A 25,269-nucleotide genomic window follows, 5' to 3' on the forward strand; every position below is an offset into this window, starting at 1 on the left:
TGTTAAATAAAGGTCAAGCAATGGTAAATGTAGCATACAATCAATATTTTGGCTTGGAAAGACAATGAAACAAACATTTAAAACTCAAAAAAAATAAATGAATAAATAAATAATTATCAAATCCAAGTTATTGGAAATAATAGGAATTTTGCAATTCAAGTAGTTTGTCAAAAAAAGATGAATATTAATGTTGTTTATGTTACATTTCAAGCAACTGCTGCATGCTTGCATCCAGCACTGAGCCCATTCCATGCCTTCTTATTTGAAACATGCTTATTGTTGCGCGCCGCACATACACAGCAGCAGCAGCAGTAGCAGTAGTTCAGCATCGGGCTGAAGGAAAGCCAAGCAAATGGTTTGTGAAAGATCTTGTCAAACAGATTAATTCCCACCCTGGGCCTGGGGCTTCTGGACCGTTTTTCTGTCATGCTGCTTTGCCAGGCTCCCTCGTGATAATACCCCAAAGATAAAATTAATTGTGCAGGGAGATGTGGGATGGGGAGTATCTAAAAAGGACCTTGAGCAACACATGAAGCTCTTTGGGTTCCGCGTGCGTGCGCGTGTTGTCTACGGGAAGACAGAAACAATCAAAGCGAGCATGACACAACGCATTCACGATCACTGGGTTTGGGGCGAGTTAATGGAAGTGAGAAGTGCTGAGAGAGATCAGAAGGGGGAAAAGTCAACACAGCACTGGGATTTGACTGCCAGAAGATTCTAGAGATGAAGTCATACAGAACAAAAAAGAAATGAACGCTGCACTTTTGGATTAACTACTGTAACATCTCAACCTTATGATTAAAAGTTGCAGGGTTTTAGGCATAAGCATAATGTTGATCCAGAATAATAAAAGCAAAACAATATATATGATATCTTTGAAAATAGCATAATAATCATCATCTTTATGTTATTCTGTTCCGTAGCTGTTAAATCTAGCATTGTGTTATTGGCGCTGAACAATCATTTTTTCACTCTGCTTGTGAATTTTCTCACCGCCACTTGAACAACAACCAAAGTCCAATTGTTCAGTGTATTCCAGCGGCGGGGAGCAGGTAGACGCTGGCAGCTGCAGCGCGTTTTAGGACCCTCTTGGCTCTTGATCTGCCTCTGTCCCCTCGAATGGCAGATGGTGCAAATGAGCCTTTTGAAATGGGGCCGTGAACGCGATGAGCAGCCAGCTAATGCGCAGGCCCCCCCCATCCCCACACACCTCCACCGCCACGGGAGACGCACGTGAGCGGAGCGCCGAGACACTCACACAGAATGTTAGTGCCGGCCGCACACGTGCTGTCACTTCAATGCTAGCTTTGGTTTTCGGGGTATTTTTAAGAACTATGACTGCCGCAATCACGCTTTTGTCAGCTAAAGTCGTCTTCAATTGGGACGGATGTCGAGTAAAATGGCACACTAGTTGTTGTTTATTTTTCGGTGCTGTCAGGAGTCTCAGTGTGGCATGAATAAGATATTAGATCACTTGTGTGTTTTTTTTTGTGATGTACTAGTCCAAGAATGTTTCTTCCTTTTTAAAAACACCAGCTGCCTCCTGGAGAGTGTCTTCTTTTTTCATGCTTACATTAAACTATAAAAAAGTTACCTGGAGTCGTGTTAAGTGCATTTTACTGTGTAATGGATCTTCACTGTCCATTTTTGATGCCCAGATTCCAATAGATTGTTTGCGCTCAGAGTGTGTTCATCACATCACCACTGATTTGTTAGCATGCCCTTAGCTTATAATCAAAGCTTGTATAAATGTACTGTTTTAGCTTGTGTCACTTCCCCTGCTGCCTCTAGAGTGCGCTCCAGGTCAATTTGAAGTGCAGATCAGCACAGCCCTCGCTCTTAAAGTACTTTTACTATGAGACATCATTCACATGGTACATTGTAAAGGATTAATACTGAAAAATAGTGTTTAAAGTGACACACTGCAGGTGAATGGGGGAAATGTTTACATTTAAAGATATCAATTTGAAACTTTTGCTGTAGATTGCTGGCATAAATATGAGGAAAACATATATTGGAAGTTGTCTGTCAGTTTATGTTTTCATATAGAAATAAGGCGTGTTATGCTTAAAAATGCACAAAAATATCTCACATCTGAATAATGGAGCCAGATTCAAATGTATGACTTTATTTTGCTGACATATTACAAAGACTTTCTCAGAGGGGATTTTGGATATCTTGTTTAGTTTTAAAATAAGCTGTTTTTTTGTGTGGAAAAATCAGTACAATTTAGCCTTGTTTTTTTGACATTCAAAACTAGAAATTAGATATTAAAAAATCCCTTTGAAAAAAATCTTCAAAATATTGTTCAGTCCAAGGCTGGAGATATTGTTGCACCAATGCGAGAAAAATGCCTTGGAGAAACATTCAGTGCAACATTTAAGCATGTTATTGTGATGGTTAGGTATATTGTTTGTTTCCAGGTAAAAGCTTTGTTTGGCCCCAAACCTGAAAAAAAAGGAGTTTTGCCTGTAGTGTCTCCCCCTAAATATATATATAGACAGGGTTGATAGGTCACAACTTTTCTAAATTCCTCTCTGCATGTGGCTCTGTTCGGAGGTTTTCCCTGATCCGCACCGGTGTGACATCTTAGGAAGTATTTCACACTCTTACACAGCGGCCACAGTCCACAGCTTGCCTCCTGAGCTGTCACAGTGACATCACGAGGTCCCGAGGGTGCTCTCCTCTCAGTGCTGGAGATATCCTTCAGCTGAGCCCCCGGTGTGACGCCGCAGTGTCACTCACGCACCCAGACAGGCAGGCAGGCAGGCTCGGGATGACAAGCCGGGAACCGAGAGCTGGAGAGCAGGCAAGAGATACTCGCAGTAACTGCCCATGGGAGCAATTAGGCTTTAGACCCCGGTGTGTGCTTCGGATCAGCTTTACTCAAATGCAAAAACAATGGTTGATTTGTGCGGTTTATTAAAGGCCCTGTATCATGCAGCTTCTTCTATTTTTATCTAAATCAGTCCTTATCAAAAACAAATCTTCATTCACTCCAATATGCTCTAACAACTGAGCCACACCACAGTTGCTGGAAATAATTAAATAAATCAGTAACACTTTCTAATAAGGTTACTTGAAGTTATGCATGAATAACATGCATAACTTCAATTCATGATGCATTCATGCGTGACAATATCATGACTTATCATGACTTCATGATCTTTCATCATGCATGAATTCATTAAAGGGGCCAGATGCAAGTGTGCCATTTTATACACATTACTGCCACCTCAGGTCGTATGTGTAACTGCAGGTTCTATATTAAGCTCGTGCAGGACGGCACTATGATAAACACCTTGATTATCGTCCAAAGCATAGAAGTGCATCACTTTAGTATAGGGGGCGCAATTGTCATGAATTTATGAATGAACTGATGATTAGCTAATGATAAGTTAATTACAGCAGTAAATGTTGTATTAAGGTATATCTTGCAAACTAGTTTTCTTAAAAATAATAACTCATTATATTCATGCATCAACTTTAGTTTACAGTTAGTTAATGTTTTTGCAGAAAAAAAAACTGTTTTAGTGAATTCATGACTCTAAGATCATGATATATTAGATTTGTCATGAATTCATTACAGTCGTTGCTTTGTTAATTCTTACATGAAGTCATGTTTACTCATGATGAGTCATGATATCGTCATGCATGAATACATCATGAAATCATGCAGAATTTTACTTTACTTCATGTAACCTTATTATAAAGTGTTACCAATAAATAAGAAAAAAATACAGTTTTGTTTTGGACCAATGTAAGTTACAGCAAATGACAAAATGAACAATTAGATTACTCAAACTGAGAAATACAATACAGTATGGCCCACTCAGGATGACAGACTTATCCCGGCTTTTTTTTTTCCTCTTTTAAATCAGTTTGAATGTAAAATGTTAAGCTCTTACAACTCCAGCAAAGTTTAAAGCCCGAGTAGGAGCACATTAATCATCTGCAGCGCGCCGGTTGTCAAACTTCCCTGGGTTTACACAATATTAAAAGATACGACTCGCTCCTCATCTTTCTGCAGATTTATGAAAGACGTAATGCACTTCGGTGATTAACAAGCTGACCTTATGCAAGTTTTTCCCCAAACCTCAGCATTTGTATTTTTTAGGCCTAATAAAAAAATCCAAGGGGAATAAATTGAAAAGCTTGCGTTGACGCCTGGGACATCACTCTCCATAAAATACCTGCAAATGATCAAGGCGGACAGATAATGGCTGGGGAAGAGACTCGGCTTGCTGCTCTGTGACAGACAGTTCCAATTAAGCAGGGTAAATAACTTTAGATTCATCTATTTCACCCTGTCCCCACGTTTATCACACCATCGGGCCTTAAATCTGCTCACCCCTGAAATGGTAATATCACAGATTTAGCTTTCTCAGGCAAATAAAAATGCCATACACTTGCAGTATCCTTGCATTCCCGTTTAAATCTGGCTGTCTGCTGAGGAGATTTTGGCGAGGCAAGCCGAGCGGAGGAGCACGCGAGCACACCGACATCTGGGGGAACGGGAGACTAATCTGCAGAGGCTAATGAACGGATGCGAAGTCGAGTAATTGCAATAATCTGCAATAATCCACAATAGATGTATCTGGTCCCAGCCAATGAAAAGGGGGATATTGGAACTGTAGGCAAAACATCAACAATTTGCGGCTTGCATTTTGTGGAATCAGTTTTTCTTTGATAGATTACAGGCGTGATTAGTTTACGTTACGCTGTGCAAGACAAATCGATATTTATTGCGATACTTTTAAACAGGGTTAAACAGAAAGCATTTCATTTGCACAATTCGGCAACGGGAACCCAATGTATTGAAGAAAGTGGTCATTTTCACACCTTCAGGGAGCCTAAAGGGGCCGACCAGCTCTCTCCCCATGATTCCAGGTCAAAATAGAGGGTCCTACACCTTGATTTTCGAGAGACTCCAGAGGCACCAGCAGCTTCAAATACCTGTTTGCTTTTTTGTAGCAGCTGTTCTCTTAATCTGATGTATTTGGCAGCAACCGTCCTCACTGTGCATTTATCTGCACAAACCTGCGTGTGCTCTGAATCAGCCACAAATCTCTTATGAGTACAATGACTACGCTTCATCTTTTGTGAAATATCGAAGGTTTTCAAACCAAGTCCAAGGCATTCAACTACTTCACGCTTTTCATCAGCAGAGAGATCCTTTTTCTTTCCTATATTGCTTGCAAATGGTGGTTTGCTTAGTAATGTGGAATGTCCTTTTTTAGAAGTTGTTCCCTTAACTGGGCTCAACTGATCATCACAGGCGTCTGAGATTGATGTCAGTGATTCAAAGAGCCCTGAGACACAATACCATCCATGAGTTTCATTGAAAAAACCTTTTTTTTTTTTTACCTTTATGACACTGAAATACAATTTGCATAGTAATTTGGAACATGGTTTCGATTCTGATTTGCACAGAAGTCGCCATCTTCACAGCCCTTCCCTGCAATAGAACCACCAAACAACTGAAAACTGCAATGGCAGAACGGAAACAACATTATGGATGAAGCAGTGTGCGCCCAAAGCCCTAAAAGTATCCCCCTTTCCCTCCAAAAAATAAAAAATAAAAAATCCAGGCCTATCCATGACCTAAATTTGTTGTCAGCGAATTTGATGAATGAGTTGCCTCTGGCCTAAAGCTTGACCAACTGCTAATAACTGGCTCCGAACATGCCCCAGTTCATGCAGTGTCCTTTCTACCGCAATGCCAAATTTCACAAAACACCAACCCAACGCACCACCATGTAGCCACCAGTACACGCGAGATTGCTTCCTATTTTATTAACCCTGACACGCGTTTAGAAAATGCCACATCATGACAGCGCGGATGGTCCAAAGGGTAAGAAGTCTTTTCTCTTTTGTAAATACAGTGACACGACTCATTAATATGATGAATGACCGGACAATTCCCCTGGACCACAGCTTATACTCACCCCTCCCCCTCTCTCCGTCAAAACCCCCCCACCCTCCTCCTCCCCGTCAAGGCAGCCCTCTCGTGGGCCATTCCGGGTGAGAGCCGAACAGCTAAGTGCGCGCTGCTAAGTGCTGAGGCAAGCAGCTCCATTGGCCAAATGGTTGTTCTCCTTAGCTTTTGGAAGCTCCCAAGTAGCCCATTCCACGGTCAGTGTGAAATCATTAAATCTGCGCCATAGTCTGTCTCTTGGACTTATGGAGAGAAAGATGAAGAGGGAAGTATAAGAAGAAAAAGAGGTCACTGTCAGCTTTAACAACTAACAGGCTGCATTACTAGTTTGGTAATGTATAGTACTTTCTTTCTCGTCACTGGTACGTCAGAGTAGATCGTAGGGTGGGATTTCAGCGTATAACCGTCATGGTCAATAAAAGGATTTGGCTAATTTGTCACCACCAAATAAAGGGTCTTCCAAAATCATAGGGGTCGAAGCTTCTGATTCCTTTCATGGGATCAACACTTTGTAATGCACTCCCCCATCAACCAAACAGCCCCAGATTAACATTACCTTTGTCACAAGTGAAACATTAGAATCATCACTCTGTTGTCTTCAGTGCCACTCCAGCAGCAGAACCCTTTCATTCCGCCTCTCCTCATCACCTCCTCAGAAGACAATCTTAAAGGAACAGGCCACCGTTTGTCCATACTGAGATTTGTTCTGAGCTTAGATGAGTTGATGCGTACCTGTCTGGTTTTTGTGCGTACGCTCAGTCACACACAAAGACCATAGTTCTTGTTAGCATTTAGCCTCTCCTAGCATATTCCTATGGACCCAAACAGGGGTGAAGTTCAAAGCGACCAAGCTCTTCCTTGTTTTGAGTAGCTACACGAGCCAAGTATAGTTACACACAATTAAACATATTGATTTTCTAAGCGGATAAAAAGTTGTACTATATTGTATGCGTAAGAACACCGTAGGAGCACTTTGATATCCGCGCAGAGAATTCTTTAGGAGAGAACCTATTACTGTGTGGAAGTCGAAGTGGCTCCTAAGGTGTTATTACGCCTTACAATATAGTACCCCTCCGCTTAGAAAATCGACATATGAATCAACTTTCATACTCACTACTGCCACCTCAGGTCTTACACGTAACTGCAGTTTCTATATTAAGCTACTGGATGACGGCACTTCGGACCCGAATTAATACCTTTTTGAGTGACTGCAGGATTTTAGAGGCTGGTGTGGTGAATAGGTCTGAGCTCATTCTATCTACACATGTAGGGGGTGGAAAATACATAGTTTGGACATTTTTAAACTCTGTCTAGTCCATTTAATTTTGTGCAACTATTCGTGGATTGTGTCACAACTCTTGTAGCTGTATTTAAATAGAGAAAACGTGGAAGAGCTTGGTCGCTTCTAACTTCACCCCAGTTTGAAGCTACAGGCTGGGAGAGGCTAAATGCTAACAACATCTTTGGTCTTTTTGCGTGACTGAGGGCATGCAAAAAGAGGTACGCATCAACTCGTCTAAGCTCAGGTAAGAACATATCTCAGTATGGAAAAACGGTGGCCTGTTCCTTTAACTTCGAACTAAAACTGAATAAACTTTAGCCCATCACCACTTAAAGAACCATCTCTTCTCACCGGTCAAACCAGTTCAGTGTCCAATTTCACTTGCTCCATCATCATTTTCATCTAACATATTGGCTTCTGTTTCCCAATCGCTATCTCTCCAATGGTCACTTCTGTAGACCTAGCTCGTAATGAACTGATTCAACTTCATTTGAATTTAAGTTCCATCTCTTCTCATCGGGCATACTGTTTCAGTTTCTGTTATTGCCGTGGGAAGTGGGGTGCCGTTGGGGCAGACGCACTCGATGCCAACAAAATAATTTGGGCCGTCTCATCAACACCGTAGCTCTCAGAGTCAAACCATCTAACTCTCATTTCCCCCCTCCATCACCACGGACTACTTCATTAAAGTTGTAGAGAGATGGATAGAAAGACAATATTGATGTTGATTGCTGAGAGGTGTTTCAGCTCATCAGGACTGGGATCAATGGATTTGACGAACGCGTCACTGCCACAGGACTTGGGATTATTCTAGTGTATTAAAATTTTAATTGCGTCGTCTGACACATCTGGAAGAAAAAAAATGCAGAAGAAGAAAAAAAAAAATCACAGGAGTGTCACGCTGTGTGCTTGGAGCAGATGTCAAGTAACAAATTAAGACTTCACTTTCACTTATATAACCTGCCTCTTCACTTTGACTTAAGCAGGGGCAGGTTATATAAGCAAATAGAACAGGCGGTATACGTATTTGAATGTGCTGCCTCTTTAGGGGGGGAGAAAAAAAAATCTTGACATACACATTTGACAAGTTCAGCCAATGTATTCTCTCCATGTCACCTCAAGCCATTACTGTCTTCAGCTGTACTTCACACTAACAGTATACCGACTCTATTTGATGCTCCTGCAGGGGATTGACGATCTGCAGTGAAAAGAAATACGTGCGTAAGGAAAGGTCATAAATATGCACTTTCAGGACATTTCTGTTCTTTGACTACTGCATCTCCTACGTCATACTGTATAAGCACATTTCAAGTGTCTTCATGGTCTTGTTTACTTCCGCAATTTTGGCCGGATGTTTTGTTGAATGATCGGTCTATTACAGCACAAGAGCAGCGATGCCCCGCTTATGAACATTGTTTTTGCCGATCATAGGATTCTTATCATTTGTTTAAAACATAAAATGCCTACCACGGTCCCCCGGATGTGACGACATCGCGATCGCTCGTATGGGTTAGTTTGTAAATACACAAATATACCAATGATGGCGTGCGGACGAGAGGAGTCAGTGTGGAGTCGGCTTCAGACTGAGGTGGTGCTCTGGGATGGTCTTTACTCACGGTGAGAAACAAAGCTATGGAACTCTTTACCACTGGAGCTGAAGTTCCAATCGGACTTGAGACTTTTCTTATTAAAGCTTAAGCTACGGCTGAAGAACAACAGTGTGAGCACCCACTGAACTGCACTGCACTGAATGATGGCTTATTACTCACCTGTTTCCTATCTGTACTTTGGAGCACATTGAAAAGCCTATCCAGAGACTTGGCCTGTTGCTAGAAGCCTTATGTACTGTATGTGACATTGGTTTCCAAGTTGGTGGCAACAACTTGTATCTTTTATTGTAAATTGTTGCAATCAGACCCAGCATTCTACCAGATAAACATTACAGTCTATGAACCTACAAGGCAATGGAGTGAGGCACGTTTTAAATATAGCTTATTTGCAAAGGGTTTAATATCCCCAGCTTTGAATATTTAAAGACACTAACACTATTGTATCATTGGTCATTCCGCATAACACACCAGCAAAGTACCAATTATCAGCAATTATGTCCACGCAGTACAATCTATTATAACCCGCGCAGCACGAAGCGATTTAGAGGTATTCCCACCTTTCCTCCTGTGGGTGACCAGCTTCAGTTTCTATGGGAACCGAAGTGCAACAAAATCCAGAAACCGGAGTTTGTATCTAGACACTCGACCGCAAGTGTTTTATTTTTCTGCCTCTGGGTTTCTCTGAACTGCACAGTCTAAGCAGCTGCAGGCGGTTTGGAAAATGAAAGAATGCCATGATTTAATATGCAATTTTCAATTCTTATTAGATTGAGGTAATCTTGATGTGAAAGACCAGTCGGGAGACAAAAAGTAAAATTGCACTCTGTTTAAACTTGGGTACTGGTTGGGTAGCTCTCTTTTATGATTGGAAAGGCTGTCCTGCATAAAGACTTAGTCAATTTCTAATTCACTTTGCTTGCTGTGGAATAGCCTTGACTGAAATGCACTGGTGTTGGATGTTGGGAAGCTTTTAAAAGACTTTGATAAATAGTTAGTTAGTTAGTTAGTTAGTTAGTTAGTATAATAGTGAAATGCTGCTGCACTTTTTAATAAGTCACACTCGAGCTTTCATACAATGCACTATTTCATTGTATGCCTTTGTTCTTACATGAACAAAGATCTATGGACAACGCTGTGCATAACTTCAAATCATAACAACGCTGCCCAAGAAGTGACTTCCTGTTTCAATCCAGCACGGCAAAATAAAAGCACCATCTTATTCATTAGTTCAGCAGTTCATTAGTTCAACTGTCTTTCTGCCTAACAGACAAAACACTTAAAATGTGTGTATTTGATTATGTTCTTGTAATGTTGCAAGTACCTGCTGAACTAATCAATGAGGCAAACTGTGTGCTTTTATTTTGGTGTGCTGGACGGAAACAGGAAGTCACTTCTTGGGCGGCGTTTTGATTTGAAGTTATGCACTGAGTCCATTTCTGGAGATTCCTGGTCTATAAAGGAGTTCCCAATCTTTTTCTCTTTAAGCTTCTCACCATCCTCTTTCATTGGTGTATTGGAGACCTACAGGCCCCCAGTCCAAAACTGCAGCCTTCACAAACGCATCACAAGATAACAAAAACAAAATCACAACAGTTATTTTTATTATTATTATTATACAATTTACAATTCATGTGTGTGTGGGATGGTCTCTATTTAGTTGAAATATTATTATGTGATGACCTTTACTTATGACCAAACAAATCGGGACTCCATTAGGGGATATTCCTCCCTTGTTGAGCATTCACTGGTCTAGAATATTGACAATTATTTTTGCGTATTACAAAATAAACGGTTTAGACCTTAGCCTTTTCCAAGCCCCCTAGAGCCAGTGCATGTCCTCTATCGATGTTGGAAAGAACAATCTTACATGCTTCCCTTGTCCTTTACAAACCACTCTAAGATCATGTTTATCCAAAGTAAATTTATGTTAATCATATGCCGTGCACTGCGTCCATCTCAGGCTGAAGGAGCACCGCGTTGCGACACCAGTCAGCTGCGTGCCTTGTAGGGCTTTCTGTTTCCGGCGACTGGCCTCACCTGTGTACTCGGCACGAAAGGAACAGAAAGCAAATATGCCCGTCCTTCTGTCGGATCAGCCCACGAGGCAGAGCACATTTTTCACACCGCCATTACAGGGTGAAATCAGAAAGTGAATTTCAACACAGTGGCATATGAAGCCATTGCCTCCGGGGCCTGATTTCCTCATTGGTGCTGTTTTAACAATGAGCCTGCACTCGACAGTCCTGCTGAGGCAGTCATGTTGAAGTGGCCCCTGAGATCACCGCTGTTTGGGCTAACAAAGTCAAAAGTGCCAAGGAAAACTAGCCACTATAGACGCGTTTGGGGAATAAAATTGTGCTGGGTTATTTTCTGTATTTGTTTTACTTCATCAAAATCACACTCGCAGCAGCATATGTCAGCAGTGTAACGTTCAGATCGTTTCAGTGATACCGGATCACTGTGTTTTTCATTATATCGAGTGGGAATAGTAAGCCTGTCAAATTTCATCACATTTTTCGACACATACTGCAAGTCCCTTCGTGCATTTGGAGCTAAAAACATCATTGCTATTCTTTACAGTGTTTAACTTGGCATTCTCGATTTAATTAGGGAACACATATCGAATGCATTTTCAAAGGACAAAGGTTTTTGGCTGGTCAGTTCACGTGTGATATTCACCAGGAGAAATGCCAGACCTAAAACAATGAACAATTTAAATTCAATGCTTAAAATTTTGAAATATATTTGAGGTCATACATGTCACAACCATAGCATGTTGTCTTGCCCAGAAGCACAACAGTAATTGCTCGGAGGAAAGGCTTTGGCTTAATATCAAACAACTAAAGAATATTGGAATGTGTTTGATGGGTCATTTATAAAGGAAAGGGCTAAATAGCGGTTGTAAGCTGAAAGATAAAACTTTGCTATCGGCATGTTGCACTTAATTTTCCATTTGATGTTGCCTGCTTTACAGTATTAGGGCCCCAAACCTGATATGGAAATATAAACAATGCCGCCTGAGAAGAAGAATCCACAAATGACTCCCTTAGTTGACCTTCTGTACTACTCCCTCAGCAAACTGCCTGGTCCTCTTAACGCCCGGGGTATTTGGGGACACTACTCCCACCTCTAACTTTTTTACCAATTTGGCCCAAAGAGCCCCTGGATCCTTGTCTTCATTAAGGGAGTTCCTCATTGATCAATCACTGTCATTGGGGCTGCTCTGTAATTGCACTGTGTTTCTAATGATGACTGACACGTTCTGTGCCCCACCCTCCCCTCTCCCCTTCTACCCCTCTCCTCTGGTTTTGTTGCAGGTCTCAGGAGAGAGGATGCTCCATGACTTTCACACCTTACACCTCAAGGTAGGTCTACCCTATTTCTTCAACTGATCAGTTGTGGTTTCATGTTAGCAAACACATACACATATACGCTCTACTTGGGATTTCATGATGTCTCTGGAAGCTGTATATAAAGCATACTGCAGTAAAGGCTTATAAGTCAAAATGGTCCCTCTTCTGCACGTACAGTTCCAAAGTCAATTCCTTCCACTTCTATATTATGATCAGAATTGCTGTAATTGTCAAATGAGTGCTGCCCAGAAACCCCAAAACCATAGTGACCCTCGGCACCGCCTTTGTGAAAGCCTACAGGGGTCCGGTGGTTATTAAGCTCACACGGAGACACATGTTTGTTCTATATCAGACAATACCTCGGCCCTTTCCAGAGCTCTGCATGAAAGAGACTACATACATGTGTGGCGCTGCTTTGAACAAGGGCTGGAGAGGCGAAAAATGTAGCCTGAGCTCACGAAGACTGCAGTGCAAGGATGATTTCATTTATTCAGGGACTTGGAATACGGGCGATGGCTGCTGTTGTTGTTGTTTACTTCCGCGATTTTCGCCGGGTGTTTTGGAATGCTGTTTTTTGTAAAAATCTCTTACAGCGCGAGGGAAGCAATGCCCTGCCTGTGAACACTGATTGTTTATGCCTTTCATAGAACTTTTATTATTTGTTGAAAACATTGATTCAATTGACGACATCGAAATTGCTGTTATAGCTTGTTGTATTATAGTGCTCTTTATTATAGATGAACTTAAAGATGTACTGTGTAACTTTTTATGTGGACAAAAAAAATATCTTAGTATTTGTGCATATTTGACATTTTAGTGACTCAGTGGCTGTTGCTTTCACTCTCAGTGGCCTCTATGATGCCCCAGAATCAGTTGTTTTGGGGTTTCTGGCCAGTTCCTGGTACAAACCCCTAAAACAATTCATTTTGGAGCGCCAAAAAGGCCACTGTGAGGGAAATCAAAGGTGTCATCCTGCACTCATACAGCCACTGAGTCACTAAAAAGGTACAATATGCACAAATAACAAAAGTTGCATAGTGCAGCTTTAAGTACGGTTATGTACCGTACTGGCCTGTCTTGTATTTTTGTGTCTTTATTTTTTGTGTGTGTGAATTCTTAAGACTTTTTAGGCTGTATCTATCATAAGAAGAACTCCAGTTTGAATTAAGTCCTAACAGTACAAGTTTGTATGAGAAATACCCAAAGAAACCCAGTGGCCTCTTGTGATCATACACAAGACAATCCAATTGCTTGTGATTGCAGCTAATGCCATATAATCATACTGAACTTTTGCTGCTCATCCCTCCTTATAAGCTCCAGACATGGCATTTGTTGACCACCCTTTCAAATGCAACACACGGCGTGTATACTCTTTGACATTTTCTTAAAGATTTTCGCTTGGTGCCAGCTTGTACATATGCTCGTACATGCCATAATCTGTCATCTCCCCGAGAGGCCGCGGACACTGCTCGCCCTCCCTTTATGCTAATACCCCATCTCGTACGGCATATTTCATGCAAATGCCTTTTCATCGTACATTTTCGAACGTCATTGATCTGACAGCTGCAGCACAGGCATCCATAATGTTTTGACTAGGAGGGGGAAATTGCCACAGCTATGCGAGTCATTGTAAATTCAGCCCATAGCCGCTGTGAGAGGGGGGTCAGGAATACTGAACTCTCCCTCCTACCCAACATGATTGTTTTATTAAACTTTGAAAGCATGTTGATGATTAATGCCGCCGCGGTGATACATAAACAGGGTAATGGGAAAATAGCTATATTGCAGACACAATAATGCCGTTTTTTTTCTTTTTTGTCCTACTTTGGCATCTGGTGGGAACAATACGCGGTTCTGTTATATAGTGTACTGACGACAGAATGGGTTTGGGGGAGGAAGAAAGTATTATGGGTACACAAAGTTAGAAAACACAAGGGATTTGGATGAAATGTAAGTTTCATGTATCCCGAGTTTACCTTGGCTGGATTGTAGAAGGCATATTCCTTTTTACTATTACCGTGCCTGACATTTTTGTTACACAGTATGTTTTAAAGAATGTAAAATGGCTGCCTATGCATTGGTACAAAGGTAAACATGGATGAAAGGTCTCTGGATGTAAAACAAAACCGCTTATCCATCTGCAAACCATGCAGGTTCAGATAAACCGTCTTACTAACACCAAATGGTTCGCCCACAAAATCAACAACAAGTCCTGCCTTTCGTCTGTCAAAGAGCGCAGACACCTTGTTTTGGCATTTACCCGCCTCACTTTGCCACTCTCTGTTCAGGACCCTGCGCGAGCGAGAGAAAGTTTTAAATTTAAAATGCAATCAGCACAATCACCAGTAGCAATCAGTTCCTCTTCATTTCACCTGATCGAGCCCCCCGCTAAAAATACAAGCCCGCTTAAATACGGCGTCTTATCATCAGAGCGGGATTAAGCCCTGACTTTGATTAACATCTGTAGTCGCAGGTTTAGAATGTCAAAGTTCACCTAAAGAGAAAATGGAGATTCTTGATATGAACCAGCAGCTGGTGTTCGGGGCACTTATGTTATCGTTTCATTTGATATTACAACTTAATTAGGAGATCACACAGTTTGTGCTGTTTGCGGAGGGTCGACCCTTAACCACCACTGATCTGACATATGCTTCCAAGATCGACATTTTTGAGCTTTAAACAAAAACATTTAGATTTTCTTAAGGACCATAAGGATGCAAAGTCACCCCACAACTCGGACTGATTGCGTGTTTACAAAGGGCCTTTCTCACTGGCCTGGAGACTAGTTGGAGACTGGAGTCGCCGCTGGTCACGGAGATGCCTCTGATTCGTCCCCTGGCAATAAGGCGAGTCTCCAGGTTCCAAATCAGTCTCTGCCAATGGCCGCTGGTAGCAGAGTTTCATGACGCCGACGCTGGGTGTCACCATTGCCCTCCATTGCTGCAGCGCTTCCATACAGGGGCAGCAAAACAAGCTAGTTTTCCATAAGCAGGCATTGCACTTTAAACGTTAAAAACAACTGTAAAGCCTTCCAAAACTTCGTAAACTTCCTAAACGCTAGATATTCCTCCTGTGAAAACGCTGGGTTAGGCACAATTACAGGGACCAGGCGGGTTTTCGTAAGGAACATTTTAGAAATCTCGTATACTAATGAAGGCCCGACTTTGACAGGCCATTAGGATGAGAGCTAATGGCGATGGCGCGGTTACGACCGAACTACGCATCCCGCGAGGGCCAAGTCTACAGTGAAGATCCTGTCCTTATGCCGTTTTTAGGAACATACTCCGTCACAGCAGGGTAGGAGGAGTCTGTAAATCTGCCATGATTTCCCCCTCAAACGTAGTTGCTATGGCAAATGGGGAGGAGTGAGGAGAAGCTGTCCACAGTCTATGGGCTCTGCGTGGTCTCCGAGAGGTCTCCGAGCGGTCTCCGAGAGGTCTCCGAGGGGTCTACGTGGTCTCAAGCAGCTGTGGCAATGTTGCGAACACTTGTCCTCAAGCTGTGAGACGTTTCTGTAGCATCCCTGCAACGTCTCCGATACTTGTCGGATACCAAGGAGTTCTCAAAGAGTCTTTTTCAAGTCTCCTGTTCATCTTCACTGAGACTACCCGGAGACTCATCTTATCTCCAGGGGACATCGCGGAGACATCTATGTGACCACTGACCAGCAACTCGAGTCTCCAACTAGTCCCCAGCCTGGTGAGACAGGCCGTTTACTGCTGAAGCGCTCCAAGATGATTCCTTGAAGCCTGCAATCCATCACTGGACCAGTTCTGAGCATTCGTGGACTCGAAGTGTTTTCATCACACCATTAACAGTGAATCATCTTTGTGTCATTCCCACTGCTGCCTACAGAGGGCGCTCCAGGCCAGTTTGATAACGTGACCAGCCCAGCGTCTCATTCCTTACTGTCTCTAGCATTGACTATGTTCTAATTTGCTTTTGGGCTTGCACATACACTGTAATTTGCAAACATTAGCTAAAATAAAGGAATTAAAAATGATAAAAAAAGGACCCACCAACCCACAAAATGAGAAAACTCCACTCACGTTTTGATAAAAGTGTCATTGTAAGCAAGTCACCATGCGTTGAACTATTTTCCCGGCCGTATTTGTATGTATTTATAGCCTATCAGTGTGAAATGCCTCGATTTAATATAGCAGTTGTTTTTTCGTGTACTGTCCTGATTGCGAACAAATGGCTTTGAGAGGCCGACATACTGCTTCACAGTGACACAGGTGCTGCTGCAGGTGCCGGGCCACCTGTACACCTGGACACCACGCAGAGGACACGCTACAAGTTCAAACGTTTTCACAATTCGATTCACCAAGACTGGGACGAAATCAAAGCGCCACTTCATCACAGTCTGTGCATTTTTTGAGCGCTTATTTACACAATTTGTCCGCGCTTAATAAACAAGTGTCAATTTTTTGGTGTCAATTTTCAATGGCTTTTTTTTTTTTTTTTTTTTTGGCTGTTTTGGGCGATTTCCTGGGATCAAATAAAAAGTCAAGGGAAACAGTTTTTGCGGGTAATTGTTTTTAGATAAGCAACACTGATTTGAAGCGACAAGGCAATCTAGACGGGGAGATTAAGGCGTATCTAAGCACTGTATCTGCCGCTACCCAAAGTTCATTAATAGTCCATAACAAGCAGCCCCCAGATGACCTCATATGAATTTCAATGTCACCGCGGCGGCGTAAAGCCAAAGCGGGAGAGCATAGTTTGGACATAATGAGGAGTTAGAAGTCACATCTGCGCCCCATGCCCGCGAAAATCAGACAGTCTTTTTGTTGTGGAGGAACCAGGTCAGCCGTGAATACCTGGCTTCTTCCATCTCAAAGGATCCTTTAACATGTTTAATTGTGAAAGCAACAGAGTGGATTTTTCGAGCGTAACAAGGCCAACGAAAGTGCGGTTTTGGTCGATGAAACTCTTGCGCGGAAGAACGAGTAAATAAGAAGTATCATTCATCCACAGAAATGCACGTTAAATAAGCCTATAAATGCCATGAAATTAACCACCATTCAGGGGATAGAATGCTCGAATCAGTCAGGTCCAAGAAGCCGTTTTCCAACATATGTTTGCATTTAGGAACAGGCTCAGATAACTAACTGAAACTACTGCTGACGCACAAGTTTCGTTTGGCATGTTTGCTGCATAGGACGTGCTCAAACAGCTTCACCCAACGCTAAAATGGCATCCTTTGCTGCTAACAGGGTCACGTCACTCTGACCCGCGGATGTCAGTCTAACTCAACGGATTACTCTGGATTCTTCAATCATTTTTGATGACGTGCGCAGTAACCGCGATCTTGTTTAGAGTCTGTGGAAGCCGAAAGAGAAAAACCCACAATAGTGCCCAACTTGCCCCACATTTACACCGCGCCAACTTGGCCGCCGTTTAGTCACTGGATCATTCAGATTGCACCGCTGTGATTGCTTAATTAAATGCTCGGCTGTGTAATGACTTGGTTTGAAAGGGAATTGAATGTCTAAATGCTGCAGAATCCGCGTCGAGCTGAATAGAAATCAATGGGACACGATGCTGGAACCCAAGGTGTTTTCCGACTTGTTTAGGGCCAGTGCTGAGTATCGACGCTGTCCCTCAGTCAGTAAGTCAAACACTCATTCCTTTCAGTCCGAACCATTGATTGGCTGTGTACAATGTGCTTACTTAGTGTTTTCTGCAGGACGTTGAGTAAGGATGTTTGCATAGCTTCGCCCTCGTCACTGTGGGTGTTAAGTGCATAAAGGTTATTGGGGCAATTCACAAATAAGTGCTTCGGTAAAGTACACATTTGTTCCTCGGCCCATGATATGAAAGGTATGTGAGTGATTCATGCATTGGTTGTGACTAATAGATTTTGGCAGATTTTCTGTCAAATGAAAAGTCTAAAATAGGACAGTGGTCACCTTACTCAGTGGTTCGGAATGTGTTTGCAAATCCTTGAAAAAGCAAGACTTCTTTGGCCTTACTAATGCTTTTACTATTTAACACTGAGTGGGAATCTCTGGAAAGGCTCTCGAGTGGTTCAGAGCCTACCTTGATGAACGAACTTACTATGTCGCCATGTGTCTCAGACCAAATGGCATTGACCTGTGGGGTTTGCCAGGGGTTGATTCTGGGGCCCCGGTGAACATGGGCCTGTAGATACACTGTGTCATTGTATCAAACAGATTAGTTTGTGGATGCAAAATAACTTCCTCCACTTAAATACAAATTAGATAATTGTCTTTGGCCCACAAAAACACAGAGAAGTTGCCATTGGTCATCTTGAAGCTCTTTCACTGAAACCTAAAAATCAAGTTAGAAATTTAGGAGGAATCATGGTCATATTAAGTCCATTACATCAGCGGCCTGTTACCACCTAAAACATATTGCTAAAATAAAAAAAAACTTCATGCATTTGTCTCCATTTGGTTAGATGATTGTAACGGCCGGTTCACTGGCCTTTCCAAACGAGCTGTTCGACAGCTGCAGTATATTAAAAATGCTGCTCCTCGAGTCCTGACCAGAACCAGGAAATACGACCATATTAGTCCAGTGCTCCGGTCACTGGCCTCCTGACGCTCAGAGAATAGATTTTAAAATAGCTCTGCTAGTTTATAAGTCTCTTCATGGTTGGGCACCAAATTATATAGCTGACTTGGTACAGCAGTATGAACCATGCGGGCCTTGAGATCCTGAGGCACGGGTCTCCTGGTGGTTCCTAGAGTCACCACTAAACACAGTGACGCTGGGCTTCAGTTTCACACAGCAAAAGTGTGGAACAGCGAGGGCGTGAGACTATGTTCAAGTCAAGGCTGAAAACATGCCTATTTACTGTTGCCTATCACAATTGATGGTATTTTAACTACTTTTAATGTATAGTTTTAATATACCCATATTTGTAATTTTGAATATATGAGTGTATTGATTGATTTGTTGTATTGTGTTTTTATTGTGTTTTTGGTGTTGCTGTGAGGCACATTGAGTTGCCTTGTGCATGAAATGTGCTCTGTAAATAAAACATTTGCCTTGCCTTGCCTTAACATCCCAAAAGCGAGTCTATTATAACACGGCACATTTAGTGGAGCCTAAAATAAGTTTACAAATTTATCACTCTCCCCGCATATTCCCAACTTGCTCCACTATGAGTGCCTTAAGCCAAATATATACATATATTTTTAAAAAGACGCCCGGCACTGAAATAGTTCTTGAAAGGAGTGCGAGCGACTAATCTCACAAACATTTGATTGAACCGAGGACCTTTACAAACCGCCAAAGCTGGTGGTAAGGCCATACAAGTGCGAAAATGACAAGCGATTATCAAAGCTTCCCCAGGCTAAGGGGACAGCGTAATCCGCCGGATGTTGCGGTCTGTGAAAATCGAGAGGCTGAATTAGATCTTTCAAACAATGTCAGCTCGTCGGAATTATAGAAACCCCGAGCATTTAAGTCACAAAATGAAGTTGACCCCATCAGAAAGCTTAAGGACAAGTAACAAAAGCCGGGCCCGCAATTCGTCCACCATCTTTCCTCTCATCTTTTCAGCCTAATAAGTCCCCACTCGAAGCAAGACCGCAGTGGCTAATACGGGTTTTATCTGCTTTTGATATAAGATATTAACACCTCATCAAAGTTAAGCCAGCAGTGCGCTTTCCAAATTTACATTAGCCGAACAATGTCTCGGGGAGAAATCTTATCAAATTCAAATTAAGGACCGACTTGAATAGCCCCCAAGGATAACGCTACCCATCACTCAAGGAACCCGCAATTTGGAGAATGCAAGCGAGCATTGTAAATCGCTGCAATCGACCAACTTCAGTTCTTTCCCTATCACAAAGCCATTCATATTTTTTGACTTTGCTCCTCGTAATCCGCAGTCGAAGGAGAGAATGATAAATGCATGGCTGGCGGCAGGTCTCATGGTCGCAATCAGCATTCAGTGTTTTGGGAAACTGCTACACTTGTTAAACGAAGTCGAAAACAGAAATGGACGCCAATTAGCCAAAACATCACGACCGCTGACCAAACCACTAGGTTAGCAGTTTCATCATGAACTCTGTTAATAATCAGAGCAGTTATCGAGTATCCCAGTTTTCATTCACCGGGAATGCTTTGAGTATTAAGTGGGGGGAGTCAATCCTGTGCTTGTCGGAGTTATGTATGTTTTGAATTTTTTTTTTTTTTCTCAAGGTAAATCCTCCGCGAGAGAGCAAAGGTTTCAGAATTCTTATCATCCCTCGTGGCATCTTTTGTCAGAATGTATGAGGGGGAAAAAATGAAATATTAACTGCAAAATATAGCTCGGAGAGATGGAAAATAAATTACTTCAGTATGGCAAGGAAAGGGAAGATGGTGAGATTTATCAAGTTGAGATGGAAACGCCTGCGAAGTCTGTGTGCTCTTACCTTGAAAAATTAAACAGCCACATCAAATGCCTTAAGAGTACATAGGAACTGTGTGTCTGTGTACCGGGGAATTATTAATGTGATGCTATCTATTTTAATTTTGCCGTGGAAGATGACAAACGTCTGCTTCTAAAGAGCTTATGGACTTACTGTACGTTTGATAAAGAACTTTTGATGAAGCAGTCACAAAATGGTTATTTTTTCAGTACAGGCATCTCTTGACCCAGGGCATTTTGCAATGTATCCCGACTATAGCATGTACAGGACAGGCTTCAAAGAAAGCAAAGTTTAGGAACCACTACTACACCACTAAAACATGTACAAATAGAGTCGCATTTGGGGTCTGCGCTCTCCTGAAAAGACATTCTGAGATCTCAGTCGGACATTCTTGCTTAGAAAAGGTTAAATAAAGCCAAATGGTAAGAGAAATGTCATCTATCTTAAAGGCACACTGTGTAACATTTTGGACTATACTGTACCATCAACACAAAACATGCTCTTGATGACCAGCTTGACATAGAAAATGCTATATTTTGCAGTGGATAATGAAAGAATGAATCTGGATGAGGACCGAACATGTTTAACTCTAACTCTCTATTGACTTTAGTCGACATCTCTATGGAAACGAGCTGGAGACGCACCCACTCCTGGTAAAGTTATAGTCATGTTTTAGCAGAGGTGAGCCACTCAGAGCAAAAGCACATGTTTGTTTCAGGTGTTTTTCAATGGTGAAAATATCTATCGCAAAATAAATGCTTGTATTTCAATTTTGTTAATTGGGTGAAATTTTACGCGGTGTGGCTTTAATAAGACTTGACTATTTTTTTCAAGACCAAATTCGACTCATCAAGTTAAAGGGATATTTCGTGATTTTTGACAAAGGGCCTCATTATCTAGTTATCCAGAGTGTTGTTGATTTCTGGAGATATATATATATATATATATTTTAATTCACACAATCCTTATATTTGAAGAGTTAAGTGGTGCTAGGCTAGTGCTAGGCAAGTGCATGTCTATGGTAACTAGTAGCCGGTATTAAAAACCTCTTCAAAATCATCGGGTAGTCCTCCAAGCATTGTCTGATTTGTAGAAAGCTCCTTGTGAATTCCACGTGTAGTAAACAAACTACTATGCAGGTAAAAAAAACAAAAAAAAACGACTGTAGATCCGGTAACCAACCAGGAAGCTGGTGCTGCTCAAATAAGTTATTTTAAATGCAAAATGGTTATATTTCAAAATGTCTTCAGTCAATACAGACATTTATATTGGAAGTCTCATGTTATAAGTGATTTTCCTCAGGTGCACTGTGCTTGGGTCAGACTGTTTTTAATGCAGGCTACTAGTTACCATAGACATGCGCTAGCCTAGCACTAGCCTAGCACCATTAAACTCTTGAAATATAAGGACTGCATGAATTTTAAAAAAGAAATTTAAAAAAAAGAAATCAACAACACTCTGGATAACAAGGAAATGAGGCCCTATGTCAAAAATCCTGAAATATCCCTTTAATGCAGAGATCTAGAAGGTCTTTAGGGATAAGGTTTTAAGAAGTGACTTATGACTCCAAGCTACAGGTTGGAGTCCCCTGCCCCTGTCCCTTTGCCAGCCCTGTGTCGAGAGTGTTCCTCGCTGACAGCCCATAGCTGCTGGGTCAGTCTCCAGGAACACCATGAGGGGGGAAAAGCAGTAGATGAATGAATTATTTTTCTGAGCTCAATCGCCCCTCATGCAATTAGCCCCGCACCCCTTTTTTTTTTAAACACTCAACAGATTTCCAGCGCTTGACTGGCAAAATCTATAATTGTACAGATAAGTGACCATGTTAGCCAGATAAAGGTTAAACCATCAGGGATATGTTCTCCATCCTTCTCTGGATTATTTTGCCCATTCAGATCCAACATTAGCGGGAGGAAAAAAAAAGAACACAGCACAGTCGATATTGATTGATCTTGGGAGCCATGGCAATTACCTCCATGTGCAAAGACCATGGTAAGGTCAGTATTATCTTAGCTCATTTTATGGGTCAGCGCTCCGGCGTTAGCAGAAATAAATTAATGGGGTAAACACTTTAGCTCACCTTGGTGAAATTTACGGCGCGGCGTCTCGGGCTTTGCATAGGAGCGGGGTACAGTACGGAGACTGACCCTTTGGTATTTGGGAGTCGTGAATTCCATTGGTGAAAGCCGCCTATAAATAAAAGCGTAATGAAACTGTAAAGGCGCGGTAATATACTGTGGAAGGTAATAAGCTCATTAAGTTCCTGTAGTTTATGGCCCGGGCTATTGCTTGTTTATACGCCGATACTGACACCTGTATTTATGTGGAAAGGATGGCTTTATTTACTTTTATGATTTGAGTCATCTTTAAGCACCTTCTAAGTGACACAGGCAAGCGTAATAATACCTACAAATGAATAGAAACGTGCATTAGTGCGATAGTATTTGCAATTCTCTTATTGTGAGGTTGTTTTTGACACAAGGAAAAGGTTTTGGCGTAAAAGCGAAGCTATTCCTAAACTTGAAGAAATCGTATTCAATATTTTTGGACCAATTCGCCCAGATGCAAAGCTTTCATGGAAGTCTATGATGATGATTCCACATATTCACATAACTAAAGGCACAAACAGTATTCACATCGGCCTCTAACTTATCCACAGAACTGTACATCCGTGTGTCAATGTCTCCACGCACATTTTTCTACAGTATTCTTGCTCAAGGCTTAAATCATTATTGCCAAGTAGGTTAACAGCATCAAGCGCCCTTGTGCAAAGAACTCTCTCCGCTGTTAGAGGCACAACTTTGCACGCTACTTCTTGACACCTGTACGCGTTTAACTCCGGGGTACGACGGAGCGCCATTAGTCAACCAAAAAGAGAAGAAAAAAAAGAAGAGAAAAACACTGTCTTTCAGTTTATTGGCAAGCCTCTGTGGCCCCCGGGCTAGCACTCAAACAGCCTCGGCTACGTTCTTAAGCCCAAAATAAATTCAATTTCCAATGCAGTGATCTCCGTAATGAAAAGTCAATGCTCCCACCGGGACAGTTTGAGAGATGAATTTATCAGCGGGCCCGTGACGGCGCCCTGGGGGACACCGCCTCTTATGATCAAACAGAACAGCTACAGAGTGTGTCCAACAGTCGGCCGTTATTACCTGGCTCATGCTCCTAATGTGAGCCGACGGAGGAGGGATGACAGTATTGATCGAATGAAAGGGCTATTTATATTCGCACAAATCCTCCCACAGGTGATTACAAAAGCACTCCGCTGCAATGACCTGCCCAATTTGTTAAGTTTAGAGGACCGCACTTATCTGTATCTTCGGTTGTAAAGCATGCGCCCAATGCGTCCCAATATTATCTAGAAATAGTGAAATAATTGGGGCAGAGAGTGACGTGATATAGCTATATGTGTTGTCTTTCAGTCCCCTGTTTTGTATTCCTGTGTAATACACAGTTAGGGCTGTCATGATGATTACTATATCGACTTACCGCAACATAAAAAACAGATAAACGATACATTTACATTATATTCCATGTTTATTGCAACTTGTGTGGTATTTTAGGACATGAATATGAACTTTTTGAACAAAGGATTACTCTCATTGTTATTCCTGAGAGTTGATAGTATCTAGTATCGTTAGAGTCGATAATATTGCGATACTTTACACACATTTATGTTGTGACAGGCCTATACACAGCATGCTCAGGAGTTACTGTGGCTACTGCACTATACATCAACATACACATCTATTGCCAAAAGGTAAATCCTGCCCTTCGCATAAGATTCTAGCACAACATCTGATGGTTTAGCAAGGTCAATCAAAGGCTAGCCTCTTAAAAAACCAACAAACAAACAGTCACTGCATTCTCAAAGCCAGAAAAGGCCATGGGAATACGCAAACCTCCTTTACTGTACCCAGTTGCGTCAGGATGTCTTGCCAACATTCCCCAAATAGCAGATTCCACACTTTTTTCATTGCACAGTGTCCCAGACTTGTTAAAAAACGGCTGAGTGTTTGATACCAAAATCAAGCCTCGTAAATGCATTTTTAGCATCTCGATCTAGCTGTAAACACACGCCATAGACGTGCATGGAATTTGATGAAATGCTCTGATATTCATTTCAAACCATTTGACTCTGTATTCTGCAATGTCGCGCGAGGATTCCAGGAAGAGTTCAAAGGCGTTTTGATTGTTAATAATGCCATGTTGTCTCCGCGGCTAACCTCGCGATAAGGGGGGGGCATGAGGTGTTGTCACGGCGGTATGGGTAACTGAGCTGCAGATAAGCCTAATCCCCACCAGGCTGGATGTAATGCATAGCAAAAGGTGACGGGGACCACAGAACATACATGTGTAAACAGGATCAAATAACAGTGCTGAAATTACACCCGGCTCAAAGGGGATATCGCGGCAAGCTTAGCCCACATATGTAATTCACTTATTCATGATTCCACATGCACTGCTGTTGGAGATTGAGATTTCCCTGTACAATCAATGAAAAACATCACTAATAATCAATTTATTAACCTTCATTTATTTGTCCCACAAAACCGTCGGTGTCAGGTCTTCACTGTAAAAAATACAACGAAAGAAGAAAGAGATCGATGTGTGAAAGTAAAAAAAAAAAAAAAATCTATATATCATCTATATATATGGGGGAAAAAAGTCACAGTGCATCTCTGTCATATCT

General features: G+C 41.9%; 1 protein-coding gene across 38 annotated transcripts in view; it reads left to right on the top strand.

Moving 5' to 3' along the window:
• The window catches only part of LOC306980831 (receptor-type tyrosine-protein phosphatase delta), a 441,722-nt gene that overhangs the window by 207,556 nt on the left and 208,897 nt on the right, over positions 1-25,269 (top strand). For all 38 annotated transcript variants that reach the window (XM_079580272.1, XM_079580307.1, XM_079580305.1 and 35 more), the window contains exon 7: positions 12,148-12,195. The gene's annotated coding sequence lies outside the window, so the exon portion shown is untranslated. The remainder of the gene's footprint in view (positions 1-12,147; positions 12,196-25,269) is intronic.

The sequence above is a fragment of the Gobius niger genome (genome assembly GCF_951799975.1).
Source record: "Gobius niger genome assembly, chromosome: 21".
Taxonomy (NCBI): Eukaryota; Metazoa; Chordata; class Actinopteri; order Gobiiformes; family Gobiidae; genus Gobius; species Gobius niger.